This window comes from Rhineura floridana, chromosome 3, assembly GCF_030035675.1.
Source record: "Rhineura floridana isolate rRhiFlo1 chromosome 3, rRhiFlo1.hap2, whole genome shotgun sequence".
Lineage (NCBI taxonomy): Eukaryota > Metazoa > Chordata > Lepidosauria > Squamata > Rhineuridae > Rhineura > Rhineura floridana.
In genome coordinates this window covers 26,168,231-26,184,710 of record NC_084482.1, presented here as the reverse complement: position 1 = coordinate 26,184,710, position 16,480 = coordinate 26,168,231, and the positions used below count along the sequence as shown (strand labels likewise).

At 44.8% G+C, this 16,480-nt stretch overlaps 1 protein-coding gene across 5 annotated transcripts in view; it reads left to right on the top strand.

Annotated features, from left to right (window-relative positions):
• SMUG1 (single-strand-selective monofunctional uracil-DNA glycosylase 1) overlaps positions 1 to 16,480 on the top strand; it is a 65,010-nt gene that overhangs the window by 36,019 nt on the left and 12,511 nt on the right. For 2 of the 5 annotated variants that reach the window (XM_061615101.1, XM_061615099.1), the window contains exon 2: positions 9,302 to 9,445. The gene's annotated coding sequence lies outside the window, so the exon portion shown is untranslated. Of the gene's footprint in view, positions 1 to 6,034; positions 6,127 to 9,301; positions 9,446 to 16,480 lie in introns of those variants that run through there. The other 3 variants (XM_061615097.1, XM_061615100.1, XM_061615102.1) reach the window with 3 other exon arrangements.

Genomic DNA, 16,480 nt, shown 5'->3' with positions numbered 1-16,480 from the left:
GCTTGCTGTTGAAAATCCGTCCCACCTTCGTCGGCTGGACCTCGTCCCATAAATTAATGAGATCTGGTCGTCCCAACAAAAATAGGCTTTGAGGTTAATCTCTTCGTTTCTCCCTACCCGGGAGAAGTTTAATCAGTCAAAAAAAAAAGAAAAAACTGACTGATATATCTGAATAAGCTTCTTTTGAGGCAGGAGCCCGTCTCAAAAGCAGGCACAGGCTAAGTCACCCTTCCCGGAAGTCACGTTTGTATTACTACTGATCAGAAATTCTGACAATTTAATTTGGTGGTGGGGAGAGCCATTTTGTCGCTGCTGTTATTAAACTATTGAGAGTTGTTGTTGTTAGATTTGTTAGTTGCTTGCTACCTGAAGGTCTCCAAGTGACTTATGACACTGTTAAAAACAAATACATCATTCCATAAAAAAACCCAGAACAAGAAAACAACCACCGTCCCCATACAGCCGCAGAAACCTTTGGCAGCTCACTAGTAACAAACAGCATTGTCCTAGTCTTTCAAAAGCCTGAGGGAAAAGATAAGGCTTTACCTAATGCCAAAAAGGTGTTGATGAAGGCACCAGGCAGACCTCACTGGGGAGAGCATTCCACAGATGGGGAGCCACAACGGAAAAGGCCCTCTCCTTTGTCACCACCCTCCAAGATTCCCTCAGTTAGAAATCCCTGATGATTTACTGCAAATCTTCAAATGACCTTTCAGATCTACATCTGCCTGTTGCCTAAACCTGTCCTTAGATGAACAGACAGATTGCACACTGTGCTCCATCCCTGGAGCTGGTATGGGTCCACCCCCCAGATTCTGAGGGTTGTGTTCTTAGGGCCAGTCCAGATATTAGAATGTTCGATTTCAAGAACTGATAATCTGATTCCTCCTCCACAAGCAAGCTAATACAACAGCCAGCCAGGAAATAAACAAGGAGGGGCATAACTGGATATTCTAACAACTGGCTTCACAGTAGCTGTCCGCCCATACGAAAGTGGCCGCAGATGTCACTAATTGTCCAGCAGACCTGGTAGAATCTGGAAGTTTATTGATCCCTGGCTGTATTGCCAATTCCTCTGACAGGCCCTCCCACATTTGTCACTTGTAAAATGACGCAGTTGTTTTATATTATATGAGAGAGCGGTGGAGTCAAAAGATTGTGGACAAGTCAGTCCTGTGGAGCCTGGTAGCCAATAAACTTCACTAAGGAAATTTGGAACTCGCTAACTTCAGTGTTCCTTTCCCTACAAGCTAGAAGAAACTTGTACTTGTGTTTAGACCAAACACACACATAGATTTTCAAGCACTTTAATGATCACTTGGGAGTTCTCCCCCCCCCCCGCTTTGGTTCATATGCATTTCCAGTGTAACGGTAGCACTGTTGAAGAATCTTTTTGCTTTTCCTGCTTTAAATGTCACTTTGCCTTCTCCAGCTAGTGCAGGGGTAACCAGCATATTCTCCTCCAGGTGTTGCTGGACTCCAACTCCCATCAGTCCCAGACAGCATGTCCAGTGGTCAGGGATTCCTGAGCTACTCTGGGAGAAGATGCGTCCCTTGCTTGTCCAGCCGTACTGCCCTGTGTGACTACACTCAAATGCATTGTGACATAGGAGTGCCGTACAGCTACAACCATTCCTGGACTGGGACAGCTTCTCCACAGTGGTTCAGGCATTGCTAACTTCAAGACTGGAGTACTGCAATGCACTTTACTTGGGGCTTCCCTTGTGCTTGGTCTGGAAGATACAGTTGGTGCAAAATGCTGTGGCACAATTGCTGACAGAAGTCTTTGGAACTCCCTGCCTTATTGCCATCAGTCCACTCTTTTAGACATCTGCTGAAACCTATCCAGACTCATGATTTGTTCTTAATTTGTGTTTTATGCCATTAGATGTTTTTAACAATTGTTAAATGTTTTAAATATGTTTTTCATTTTATTTTAAATTGTATTTTTTCCTATACGGATGTGTTTGCTGCCCTGGGCTCCTTTGGGAGGAAGTGCATTGTGTAAATTGAATGAATAATAATAATAAATATTTGATAAAGCATATGGCAGTGTGGAGCCCCAGATTCTGCCATAGCTACCCCACTGCCGCCCCTGTCCCATCTCCCTTGTTTCCTGGGAAACTAACAGGGTAAAGGGAAAGCCTGATTTAACTGTTGATGTCCCTTCTTTTTAAAAATTAAAGTTTCATCATATGCACCACAGCTGGTGTACATGTTCTTTTTGAAGGAGGGAAGGGGGCTGGGAAATCAACAATCTCACCAGTGAAATTGTCAAAAGGTTTTCCCCAAAGTTTTCAATTTCACAAGAGACCAGACTGGAGAAACAGCACGGCTGAAATATGATTATAAATCCACATTCCTACATGCCCATCAATTTATTTTAAAGACCCGATTACAAGCAGACTTTAATTTCTGTCTTTCATGCATGCCTTTCAATAGAGATCGATAGAGAGAGAGGGGTTCAGTAGTGCTTTGCAGCATGTGTGAAATTGGTCATGGATATCACAACTCTATACATTTTTATTGCATTATACAAAAATTAAGTCCCTACTGCTATCATTTTCAGTTTTTTAAAACATGACAGATGATTTGAAAATCTCAGTGGATGCTAGTGCACTTGTGAGGTCTTGTTCCTCACAAAGAAAGTTGGCGTTCTATCAGCTAGATCGAACAAAGTGCAGCTCCAGTGCTAGCTAGGTCCAAATACAGTTGCCACCTTCTTTTATGGACCGAGGCCTTGTGCTTTTAACAACAACACAACTGGCAGAAATTCAACAGGTAAAGCCTTACCTGTCTGCCACTCTGTTTGCCATTCAAAAAGAGTGGCCGCCCTCAATTCAGGACCATACTAAATAAGTCACCATGCTTGGTATACCTTGCAGCGTTTGTCAGCTATCCATGTTAGGGTATGCTGAAGAGAATGAGGCCTTCAAATCTTTTTTTTTTAAATGACCAAAGTGCTTTTTTTGTCTACTTCTCCATATTTTAGAGGAGTGTCCTTCCCTTCCTATCTGAAAAACTGAGACTGTGAATGTGCCCCTGTGGTGGGTACAGAAGGATAGAGGGAAGTTCTGCTCACCTGCTGAGGAAGTACAACCTCCTGAACGACCCTTTGTAGGGAAGATGCCCTCCTGTTCCCCCACCCCCTTCTCCCAAGCCACTTGCTCAATGCTCAAGCATGCTGGGATGCCACTGCTGTCAAATGGGATGTTGTTAATTTGTGCTCTGGGAGCGTGGAGTTCTCAGGCTGTTAACGTCCAGAGCATCATAGATTTACATCCAGTGCAGTTGGCGAGGCAATTAAATCTCTCAGCAGCCATAGCCTTTTATGAGATGAAGTTCCTTCTGAGGATTTGAAATAGACTGAAGAGGGAGGGCACCATCCCTCTACGGAAAGGGTGGAACAAGTGAGCCTGGGCTCTCCTTCCTCTCCGTTCCATCACCAGATGATTTTGGATTTGTTCCTTTTTCCGCAGCATTTTCCCCACCCTGTGATCAGTGGGGGAAGCATGGATTCTTAAAGAGAGCATTTTGAGCATCTCGAATGCTCAGTTTATTAAAAGATCAAGTTTCCTGCCCTCATGCTAGCTTTGAAAACCCAAAAAAAGTCTGTGCAGAGGGGCTGTGTCTGCATTACCAGAAAAGTATGTGTGTGTTGATGGTAAAACTGACCTGTATGGCAAACTGACCCTTTGGAAAAGGACCCTTTGGAAAGGGCTGAGTGGTAGAGTATCTGCCTTGTATGCAGAAGGTCCCAGGTTCAATTCCTGGTGTCTCCAGGTAGGGCTGGGAAAAGCTCCTGCCTGAAACTCTGGAGGGCCACTGCCAGTCAGAGTAGACCGTACTGAGCTAGATGGTGTGAGTCAGTATAAGGCAGCTTCCTATGTTCCTGTTGGTCTGATTGGAGTGTGGGTATCTGCAGAAGTGTGACAGAAGGTGATATTAGCACAGGGTTGGTATGTCATGGATAGTTGATAATGCAAAAACAAGCAAACACCCTAAACAAAGCTTGGACATGAGAGGGGGCATGGGGGTAGAAGATCCATGCATTGCTGTGTTTCCGTGCTCTTGCGGCAATGGATGGCTCAGGCCTCAGTCTCAACACTCTATCCAGTCTTGTGGGTTCGATTTCAGCCTCTTTCTTCTGAGGATGTGGACAAGGTGCTCTTAACTGTGAAGCCGACCACTTGTTTACTTGATCCTTGCCCATCGTGGCTCATTATGATTTGCAAAGAGAGGTTGAGCGAGGGAGTCAAGGCAGTGGTAAATGCATCCTTGGAAGAGGGTGTAATGCCATTAGCCCTCAAGGAGTCAATAATAAAACCCATCTTAAAAAAGTCCTTCTTGGACCCCCAAGATCTGAAAAACTTTTGCCCAATCTCAAATTTACCATTTCTGGGCAAGGTGATTGAACGAGTGGTGGCCAATCAGCTACAGACACACTTGGATGAAGCGGATTATTTAGATCCATTCCAATCGGGCTTCAGGACTGGACATGGAACTGAAACAGCCTTGGTCGCTCTGGTGGATGATATGAGGAGGGCATTAGATAGGGGTGAATACACCTTCCTTGTCCTCGTGGACCTCTCGGCGGCTTTTGATACCGTTGACCATGGTATCCTGTTGGATCGTCTGGAGGGATTGGGTATAAAGGGCACCGTTTTACAGTGGTTCCGCTCCTTTCTCTCCAATAGACACCAACGGGTAGCATTGGGGGATGAGGACTCTGACCCTTGGCCTCTCACCTGTGGAGTGCCACAGGGCTCTATCCTCTCCCCCATGCTATTCAATATCTATGTAAAGCCGCTGGGGGCTATCATCAGGAGATTTGGGCTGCAGTGTCACCAATATGCAGATGACACTCAGCTCTATCTCTCGTTCAAGTCCTCACCAGAGTTGGCTGTGAAGACCATGTCCAATTGCCTGGAATCCGTGAGTGGTTGGATGGGAAGAAACAGACTGAAGCTAAACCCTGACAAGACTGAGGTGCTACTGGTGGGAGACAAGGCAAGGTTAGGTGATATAGACCTGGTATTCAATGGGGTAAGATTGCCCCTAAAAGACCAGGTTCGCAGCCTTGGGGTCATTCTTGACTCCCAGCTGTCCATGGAGGCTCAAATTTCTGCGGTGAGCCGGGCAGCTTGGTATCAATTACATCTTATACGAAGGCTGCGACCTTACCTTCCTGTTCATCTGCTCCTGCCGGTGGTACATGCCTTGGTCTCCTCTCGCTTGGATTACTGTAATGCGCTCTACGTGGGGTTACCCTTGAAAACGGTCCGGAAACTGCAACTAATACAGAATGTGGCGGCACGTTTAATTAAGAACAGCCATTGCTATGATCACATCACCCCAGTGTTGGTAGATCTACACCAAAGCTTGGAAAATTTACTTTTTTGAACTACAACTCCCATCAGCCCCAGCCAGCATGGCCACTGGATTGGACTGATGGGAGCTGTAGTTCAAAAAAGTAACTTTTCCAAGCTCTGATCTACACTGGCTGCCAGTTGCTTACCGGGCCCAATTCAAGGTGTTGGTGATGACCTTTAAATCCCTATACGGTCTCGGCCCAGTTTATCTGAAGGAGTGCCTCCAGTATCACCAATTATGCCGCCAAACAAGATCAGCCACACAGGGCCTTCTCTCAGTTCCATCAGCTAAATCAGCTCGGCTTGTGAGGACTAGAGAGAGGGCATTTTCGGTGGCGGCCCCCACTCTCTGGAACTCCCTCCCTTTCGATCTTCGTCATGCCCCTTCCCTGAATGTTTTCCGCTGGGCCTTAAAGACCTGGCTCTTCAGGCAGGCCTATGGGATTTCTGTGGCGAGTTAGTTTTGCTGCTGCTGTTAATTATAGTTCTTGGTTTTAACCTATTACTTATTGTGTTTAATTATTGTTATATTGTATTTTATTAATGGATTGTACGTCGCCTAGAGTGGCCGTTTTTTGGCCAGATAGGCGACTCAGAAATAAAATTGTATTATTATTATTATTATTATTATTATTATTATTATTATTATTATCTCTGTTCAGCCAGTATTCCTCAGAGAGAAGAATGAGTATGCTTCCCTGCAAGAGGTGATGTGACGCAAGCAAAAGTGGGTGCAGTCTTGCTGGTCTCATTGGTACTTAGCCCCATTATCTATCAAGACTCAGAGCTTTGCAGTTCCAGTGGGATCACTGAAAGGAGGGCTTTGGGGTTGTATGTTTGTGACTGCTGTATGCCTACCTAGTTAGCTTAGTCTAGAACTGAAATGGCATGGGTGGGAATGGCAGGGAAGTCTGTATAGTACATTGGTCTTCAGTTGGTGGGCTGGGATCCACAAGTGGATCATGCCCCACTATTTTCTTTTTCAAGAGATGGAGAACAAAGAAGACACAAAGGAGGATAAGGCATGTGTATCTTTAATAGAGGAATGGAGGACCTGTTGCCCTCCAGATGGTGCTGGACTACAGCTCTCATCATCCCTGGCCATTGGCCATGCTGGCTGGGGCTGATGGGAGTTGGAATCCAACAACATCTGGAAGGCTGCAGATCCCCCACTCCTGCTTTAATTTTTAGGAATATCTGAGGCTGCCCTATATGAATTCAAACCATTTGTCCATTGCAGAATGCAATGTTAATAAAATACGCCTATTTCCATAACAATGAATGATTGGTGTCATTTAGCTTGTCTCAGTGTTGTCTCTCCAGAATCTCAGGCAGAGGAGATCTTCCTCCTCGCTTAGATCCTTTTCAGAGGAGATGCCAGGGCAAAATGTCTGCTACCTTCTACTTGTGTAGAAGAGGGAATTTCATCACATGTAGCTTTCCTCATCTCTGGATGACAAGCTTCACTTGTCAAAAATCCCTCTTTTGTGCACCTATTAAAGGAGGACTGGAGGGAACCAGTGGCTCTCCAGATGTTCTTGGACTCCATCAGCCCCACCCAGCAAACAACATCTGGAGGGCCAAAGGCTCCCCTGCTCTGTATTAAAGGTAAGGGAGCCTTGTCTTCCTTTGCATCTGACAAAAAAGAGAAGCTCTTTAAATAATATAGAAGATGGTTTAGCCCAATGCGATTGAAGCCAGAAATGCTCTTCTTCAGATGATTTTGAAATGACAGTATAAAAAGTGATACTAGAAAACTATTAAAAGATTGGACTGTTGTTGTTTCTGTATTTGCTTTCATGTTTGTAAGCTGCTTTGAGCAACTTCTTTGTTGAAGACAAAAGCAGGGTATACATTTTTAAAAATAAACAAACGGTAAACTTTCCTTCACATCCTATTAAAAGATTTTGTGGGTCTCCATTCTTTCTGATTGGTGAAGCCCCCTTGTTTTGACTGCTCTAGGGATGGGTGCCCTGTGTAGCCCTCCACAAATTGATGGACTCCAACTCCCATAAGCTCCAGCCAGCATGGTCAATGGTCAGGGATTATGGGAGCTGTAGTCCAGTAGCACCTGGAAGGTCACAGGTTCCTCATTCCAGGACTTTGCATTGGGCAGATTGATTTATCTGTAAGCAACTGGGTACAATACCACTTGTGTGCCCTGATATATTTATTGACGCATAGAGGCCGGAGTGGTTAAAAAAAACACATTGAATACTATAAATTCAGAAAGGATGGTTCAAACATCACAGAAAGAGGCCCCTATGTTGTATACTATTGGATCATTCATTTCCCTTTGTCGCATCATATGGACACATCTCTAGAAACGTGCCACCCCAGCTGACTACTCCGGTCTATCCAAGCCTGCTGCTGCCACTTGGCTCCTTACTGAAACATTATTGATCAGGTGTGGGGAACCTGTGGCCCTCCAGGTGTTGGACTCTCTTATCTACAGCCAGCATGGCCAATGAACAGGGATGATGGGACTTGTAGTCTAGCAGCGTCTGGTGGACCACTGGTGCCCCATCCCTGTTTTAGATCCTGCTAAAGCTCTAAATCAATCCTTAGTTTAGTGCAGAATGCAATGTTAATAAAATACGCCTATTTCCATAACAATGAATGATTGGTGTCATTTAGCTTGCATAATTTTGAGTTTGGTGGACGTGAATTTGGAATTATTTTGGAGGTAAAGCAGCATACAAAGCAGGAATGACGAGTCTGGGTTATGCCCCAGTTTATGCACATAGTCCTAATATTTACCTGCCAATGAACCATTTGTGAGTTAATTTTCTCTCTGCTGAATTGTGGCTTTCGAGTTTTATTTTCTCTCTGATATTGCAAGTGAGCACACGTGTGGAGGTGGTTGTCTTTCTTTAATCACAGCACAGAGCATTTATAGGTTATTTACAGTAATGTTTTGTATCTTGAGTGAATGCTTTACTAATTATGGTAATAAAAAAGGCAATAAAAGGAACATTCCCCGTGGAGGAATATATTTGGAGGCCTCGCCTGGTTCACTTGTAAGCAGAGCTATGATAGAAATCGCTCATCCACTCAGTGGGGTAAGATATAAGGCTGTTATGGAATGGGCTGCCATGGACTGAGGTGTGACATACAGAGTTTTTCACTTATGGGGCAGGCACCTCTACTGTTCTGAGACTGCGTGGTTGGAGAAGACAGAGAAGAAAGGGAGACAAGAGTTTACTGGTTTAGGGGGCAGTTGATTTGGATGGTCAACCAATTTAAGCTTGCCACCTTTTTTCTCCGGAAGTGTTTTGAGCATCTGCATGGCAGGCAGAAATTCAACAAGCAGTGCTTTTTCTGCCATGGAGATGCAACAGTTGGGAAAAGCATCATCTGTTGCATTTCTGCCTGTTGTGTGCAGATGTTAAACCACAGGAATCCTTCCAGAAAAAGTTGACAATCCTTAACCTGTTTTAGATGGTTTAAATGACAAACTGTCTAGCTTGCAGCTGTTTGAACAAATTGAAATTCATTCACATCATAACAAAACCTCAGTGCAGGTGCTGTTTTGACATTCCTGAACAAAGGATATGATATATCTTAAGTGTGAAGCAGTTTACAATTTATGAAACAAAGAACCACCAGTCATTGTAACAAGGCAAGGTCATGTGGAATATTTTCTGTGTCTTCATATTGCGAAATTGATTTATTTAATACATTTGTATACCACTCTTCAAGGAAAAAACTTCCCAAAGCTGTTTACAAGCCATGAGTCAAGCATTCAATAAAACACAATTTAAGATTGTATATCACAAAAAACCCTCACAGCATGATTTTAAAACATTACCAAAACCCAAGAGCGACGACGTTAACCCAGCATAGTGTAAAAAATCCTGTTAAAGTAAAATGCCAGAGCTAAAATAGCTTTCAAAAATAAAATTGTTATGTTTCCCTGTTGATTGCAGCAGAGCACTTCAGTGGGCTGTGATTCTTGCTGGTAATAAGAAAAAGCACAGCAGTTTCATGAGATGCTGTCATGTTGTTGAAGCAAGGAGTTCTAGTGCACTTCTAGGGATGTCCTCTGGCTTCTCAGGAAAAAACTCAGCCAGGTAAGTAGAATAAGAACAGATTTTAATTTCACATAAAACACAAATGCTCCAATTGTCCCTATTTATCTGGATATTCCCTATATTTCAACACCTGCTAGGAACATAGGAAGCTATGTTATACAAGGTCACTACTATGTCTCTAGCAATGGCTCTCCAGGGTCTCAGCCAGAAAATCTTTTATGTAATGTGCTACCTGAGAACCTTCTTAATAATGGAGATGCCAAGGACTGAAGCTGGGATAATCGCATGCAAAGCATGTGCTCTTTTACTGAACTATGATCTCTTTTCTGTTCCTAGTAAAACTTGTTTTGTTCTTCTGTGTGGGGATGTCCTGTTAGTTTATAGTTAATAGAGTTGTCATTCTTCAGGGTACAGCTTTCTGGCCTTTGTCCAGGGTCCCTAGAACTTAAATGAGTGGGGAATGGGATGCATCTTATGTCTTGTGCCCATATGCACATATGCGCTAAGATGCCATGCAGCATGCAGCATGCCATTTCACATGCTGAAGCTGCCAAGGTCCATTTTGATCTCCTAATAACTTATTTTAGGATCTGTGAGCCCAAATTACCCACCCACAGAGGAGTCTGCCCACTGCATCTCAGTACGAGTCACTGCTCTGGGTGTGCCTGTGGCGGTCCTTCCCTGGCTCTCCCTGTCAGGTTACTACCTGCTCGTGGCTACTGCCTGTCACTAGGCACCACCAGGGACTCCACCAGTCCAGACCGTCCTCTTTTTTATGGTTTCTCTCTCCGCTCTAGCATAGACCTCACCAGATCCCCCTGCTAGGCAGCACCACCAGTCACGTTCTATAACCAGTATCCCCAGAGACTCTGCCTGAGTCTCTCTCAATCAGGTTACCTCTGTGACTGCGTGCTCAAGCTGTCCCACTCCCTTTGTATCAATGCAGATACATATATTTCTGGTTTGCTCTGAATACTTGTGGTGTTATTCTTCCCTTCCCCGCTGCCACCATTTGTCACTCTTCAGCCTTGGTATTTACCTTACCCTCCCTTCTGGTCTGTGAAACCCCAGCCAAGGATCAGGCCTTTGGTAAACCAAAAGTATTTATTAACTAACAAAGATAACAAGATTACTTTAAAAGGCACTTAAGCATATGGTTACATCTATTCCTGAGGTACTGGTCTTAGTATTAATCCGAACTCCACACTCTCCTCTCATAAACCCACCCAAACAACCCACTAACATCCACCTCACATCCACCCAGATTTACCTGTCATCCTTCCATTTATACCGTCAGCCATTTTAAACATTCAGCCAATCATCTAGCATTCTACTGCCCATTCACTCCCCCTCCTCTTTCATTCCACTTACCATGTATCTCCTATACAAACAGCACTTACCATATATACACTAATAGAGGAACATCACATTTCCCCCCCCTTAAAACAACGGCAGAGTATTATTTCTGTTCCAGGATTTATACGTCGCGTTAACAATATAACAAGTCTCTATGGGGAAAATGTCTTTCTTTGTTCCTCCGTCTGGTCACGTCACTGCAGTCCCAGCCACTTGCCTGGAAAGTCCATCGGCCAGTACATTGTCCTTGCCTTTGATGAACTGGAAGTCCACTTGATAGTCTTGTAGGGCCCAGGACCACCTCTGCAGCATAGTGTTATGGTTTTTCATAGTCTGCAACCATAACAAGGCCCGATGATCCGTTGTTACCGTGAATCTTCGTCCCCACACGTATGGGGGCAACTTGTTCAGTCCCCACACGACCGCTAGGCACTCCTTTTGGACCGACGAATAGTTTTTCTCTCTCAGCGTCAGCTTGCGACTCAGATACGCCACTGGATGTCTGGTGCCTTCTCTCTCCTGCAGCAAGACGACTCCCAGCGCGAGGTCTGACGCATCTGTAGCCACGATGAATGGTTGCTCATAGTCTGGTGCTATTAATATGGGTCCTTGGCACAAGGCTTGCTTCAGCAGATCAAAAGCCTTCTGACATTCATCCGTCCATACCACACGCTCAGAACACTTCTTCTTTGTCAATTCATGCAAGGGGGTTGCTATTCCCCCAAAATTTTTCACAAACTTCCTATAAAAACCAGCCACACCTAGAAATGCCCTTACTTGTTTTTTGGTTAAGGGGATAGGCCACGCTTGTATTGCCTCCACCTTGCTCCATAAGGGGGTGATTTTCCCACTCCCCACCTTATGTCCTAAATAGATTACTTCCTTTAGTCCAAACTGGCATTTCTTAGCTTTTATTGTGAGGCCTGCTTTTCTTAATGCCTCTAATACTGTGGTAATTACACACGTCACTGTGTCAAGCTTATCTCTTATGGTATATGGTCCTTCCCAGTTAGCCTGTAATTTGTCATGTTTCCTGGGTATGAATGCCATAACCATATCTCCCACATCATACACACGTTCCCTGGCTGTTCTGTCATACCAGTAACTTTGCTTCTCCTGAGCTTGACTGAGATTCTCTTTCACAACTTCCATCATTGATGTTAATTTATTGCAGAATTCCAATACAAAATCTACTACAGATGTTTTGTACTCTCCCAGGGTTCCTTCCCATGAATTTTTAACAGTTCCAAAGGTCCCCTCACTTTTCTAGTGAACATCAGTTCAAAGGGTGAGAAGCCTGTTGACTCCTGAGGGACTTCTCTGTATGCAAATAAGAAGCATCCCAAACGTTCATCCCAATCTTGTGGGTGATCTTGGACATAGCTTCTTATCATGCCCTTCAAAATTCCATTGAATCTCTCAGTTAGCCCATTAGTGGCGGGATGGTAAGTGGTGGTCTTTAGATGTTTTAGACCAGAACACTTCCACATACATTGCATCACTTCTCCCATGAATACACTGCCTTGATCCGTCAGCACTTCATGAGGGAAACCCAGCCTCAAAAAGATTTTTAACAAAGCTTCTGCCACTACAGGGGCTTCTACAGATCTTAGTGCTTCTGCGTCTGGGTACCTGGTGGCAAAATCCACCACCACCAATAGATATTTCTTGCTATGCCTTGTGGGTTTGGAAAAAGGGCCCACCAAATCTATTCCCACTCTATAAAAGGGTTGTCCAATTATAGGAAGGGGCTTTAAGGGTGCCTTAGTCTTTACTCCACTTTTCCCCACCTTTTGGCATATACCACAAGATAGACAATGTTGTTTTACATCTTTGGAGATGTTTGGCCAATAATAGTGTGCAGCCAATCTCCTCTTGGTCTTTTTTATTCCCAGATGTCCTGCACATGGGACATCGTGGGCTACCTCTAGCAATCTGGTTCTGTATTTGCTAGGTACTATCAATTGCTTCACTGGTTCACATTCATCCTTTCTCTCAGCAGGCATCCACAGTCTATATAAAATCCCATTCTCACACACAACTTGATTCCTCAGTTTGTCAGTGAAAGGAATCTGTTGGGTCAGGGCTTGTTCCTTTATTTGACTCAAACTGGTATCCTTATTCAGTTCTTCTCTGAAATGCTCTGTCTCTTCCCCAGAGACCAGTTGATACAGTTTGTCTCCTTCAGCAGGCCTGCCAAGGGTTGCTATGGGGACCTGAGGCTCGTAAACAGATTCCACCCTGTTTGCTTCAGCCCCCCTTAACATGACTTCTTTTTCTCTGCCAAGTTGCTGTCTGGTCTCCACATATATTTTCCCTTGTGCCCCCATAGCATCTCTTCCCAGTATCACTGGTTCTTGTTGTTGGGCATTAATGCCTACTTTATATCTGCCCTCTCGGCCTCTCCACGCCATTTTCACCAGGGCCACAGGCAAGCTTTCTGGTTGACCCCTCACTCCTTGGATATTCACCGTTTCCTGAGGTAATATTTCTTCAGATTTTATTAAATCTGTCCTCAGTAACGTCTGAGCGGCACCAGTGTCAAGCAATGCCCAATAATTTGCCCCTTGTACACTCACTTCCTCTCTCAGACTTGAATCAAGGTCTGTTACTTCTGTCCAGTTTATCTGGCAGAACTGAACCTTTTTTGTGGTTAAATCTTTTGGTTCTATTTTTACTGCCCTTGCCTGAGCAGGATTACTAATGGGGTTGGCAACCTCACATTGAAAACGTAGGTGCCCCGGTCTACCACATTTGTAGCATAATTTCTCCTCTGTTTTAGGGTACACAGATCCACTCTGGGGTGTCCTGTGCCCTTCAGATTTTACTGGAGGACTCACTCGCTGTGGCACCACATCCTTTCTGCCACCCTTATATGGTCTGGGTTTAAACTCTCTTGATGTTTTCCCCACCCAGCCAGTTCTGTTGGAGGCAAAGTGATCCGCCATCTCTGCGGCCTCCTGCACCGATGTAGGGGAACGGTCTTTGACCAGGAGCCTTATTTCTGGTGGTAACTGATGGAATAATTGATCCAGTATCATGAGGCTTTTCACCTCTTCCACTGACTGAGCTTTGGCACTACTCATCCACTTTCCAAATATATCCATCAACTTAGCTCCCAGTTCAACAAAAGACCTCCCTGCTTGGATCTGACAGTTTCGGAACAACTTTCTAAAATAGTCAGGTCCCAGTCTGAACCTTTTGTATACTGCCTCTTTAAACTCAGCATAGGTGACGGGCTTGTCTGAGGGGAAATATTGGTATACCTCGGCCAATTCCCCTTTAATCAGGTTTGATAAATATTGCATATATTTATCCTCTGGTAGCCCCCACAATTGAGCTGCCTTTTCAAAAGTGCTGAGGTAAATCTGTGGATCTTGTCCAGGCTCAAACACTGCAAAGTCTTTTGGTGTAACTTTTATTTTTGTTTCATTTCTGTCCTTTCTTGTTTCATCAGAATGAAACTTCTCCCTTTCAAACTTTAACTTTTCCACCTGTAATTCAGCATCCAATGCTCGTTGCTTCTCCCTCTCCTCAAACCCCATTCTCATTCTCTCAATTTCCAACTCCCTCTGCTTGTCTTTTTCCTCAGCCTCCATCCTCAACTTCTCAGTTTCTAACTCTCGCTGTTTATCTTTTTCCTCAGCCTCCCATCTTAACTTTTCTCTCAAATACTCTATATAAGCGGGATTGCTTGAGTATCCTTCTGGGATCTCTTCCCTGACAGGTTGTTTTTGCTGGGCAGTTGCAAATCCTATAAGTGCTACCCTCAATTCATCTACCCCTTTACCCTCATGAGGTAAATTGAATGTTATGCACTTCTCCACCAGCTCCTCTCTTTTCATTTTTATATATTCAGCCATGGTCACTCACTCTTTGCCACACACTCTTTGCCAGTCACTCTCACAAGTAATCTTGTTTTGTTATTTCTGTTTGCCACACCACTGTTAGGGATTCTCTAGTATTCGTACCACCGCTACAGCCAACACCTGTGACGTAGTCTCCTTTGTTCGTATCCCACCGCTACTGCCACCACCTGTGGCGGTCCTTCCCTGGCTCTCCCTGTCAGGTTCCTACCTGCTCGTGGTTACTGCCTGTCACTAGGCACCACCAGGGACTCCACCAGTCCAGACCGTCCTCTTTTTTATGGTTTCTCTCTCCGCTCTAGCATAGACCTCACCAGATCCCCCTGCTAGGCAGCACCACCAGTCACGTTCTATAACCAGTATCCCCAGAGACTCTGCCTGAGTCTCTCTCAATCAGGTTACCTCTGTGACTGCGTGCTCAAGCTGTCCCACTCCCTTTGTATCAATGCAGATACATATATTTCTGGTTTGCTCTGAATACTTGTGGTGTTATTCTTCCCTTCCCCGCTGCCACCATTTGTCACTCTTCAGCCTTGGTATTTACCTTACCCTCCCTTCTGGTCTGTGAAACCCCAGCCAAGGATCAGGCCTTTGGTAAACCAAAAGTATTTATTAACTAACAAAGATAACAAGATTACTTTAAAAGGCACTTAAGCATATGGTTACATCTATTCCTGAGGTACTGGTCTTAGTATTAATCCGAACTCCACACTCTCCTCTCATAAACCCACCCAAACAACCCACTAACATCCACCTCACATCCACCCAGATTTACCTGTCATCCTTCCATTTATACTGTCAGCCATTTTAAACATTCAGCCAATCATCTAGCATTCTACTGCCCATTCACTCCCCCTCCTCTTTCATTCCACTTACCATGTATCTCCTATACAAACAGCACTTACCATATATACACTAATAGAGGAACATCACAGTGCCTACTTCCTATCAGGAGTTTGGTCCATAACAGGCACTCAGGCCAAAATACCCAAGTCCTCTCTTCTGAGGGCAGGTAATTTTGCCCACCCTCTCTGCACTGGGTGTGACTGGAGCATTTGGACATTCTGGATGCAGAGATGTAGCAGAATTGCCTGCCCTTTGTCACCACTCTGTTGGCATCTCTCTAATCAGGAGACACATGTGGATTAGTGTCTGTTTCTGCCAACACTCAATAGGGGGTAAACCGTAAGAACAAAAGAAGAGCCCTACTGGATCAGGGCAAAGGCCCATCCAGTCTCTTCTCTCATCTCTTGCCTTCACATTCTTTTCTCAGTAGCCAGCCAGTTGTCTGCAAGCTAGCAGGATCTGATTACTAGAGGCAAGATCTAGAGCTTTCCAGGTGGCTGCCAGGACCAGGAGAGGAGAAGTCCGGCAGGTCCTGGCCTGCAAAGCTAGGCAAGGAACTTCCTCAAGGAGTTGTTGAATCAGTGACTAAGGGACAGAGACCGGGGAGTTTTTGCAGTAGATGCAACTTCCCTGCTCCTTCAGGACCTTACCCAGACCATGTGCTAGTGCTTCCCTTTCTCTTCTCAAGTGAGGGTGAGACAGATGAGGTCTCAGGCTGCCAGGTGGGCCACTGCTGGGCTTCATTGAGGGCCCATCATCACCTCTGCTCCTGCAGTCCGGTGAATCATAGTATCGCAGAGTTGGAAGGGACCTATAAGGCCATCGAGTCCAACCCCTTGCTTAATGCAGGTGATAATAAGAGAGTCTGGGGTGCGGGTCAGGGCCCATTAGGGGATATTGGGTCCCTTGGTATTGCAGTCTCCTGCAGGACATTTGGGGGGAGACTGGCCTTAGCTGTCTCATCAGGTGTTATTTCTCCATGATCCCATTCTGAAATGGAGGCTGT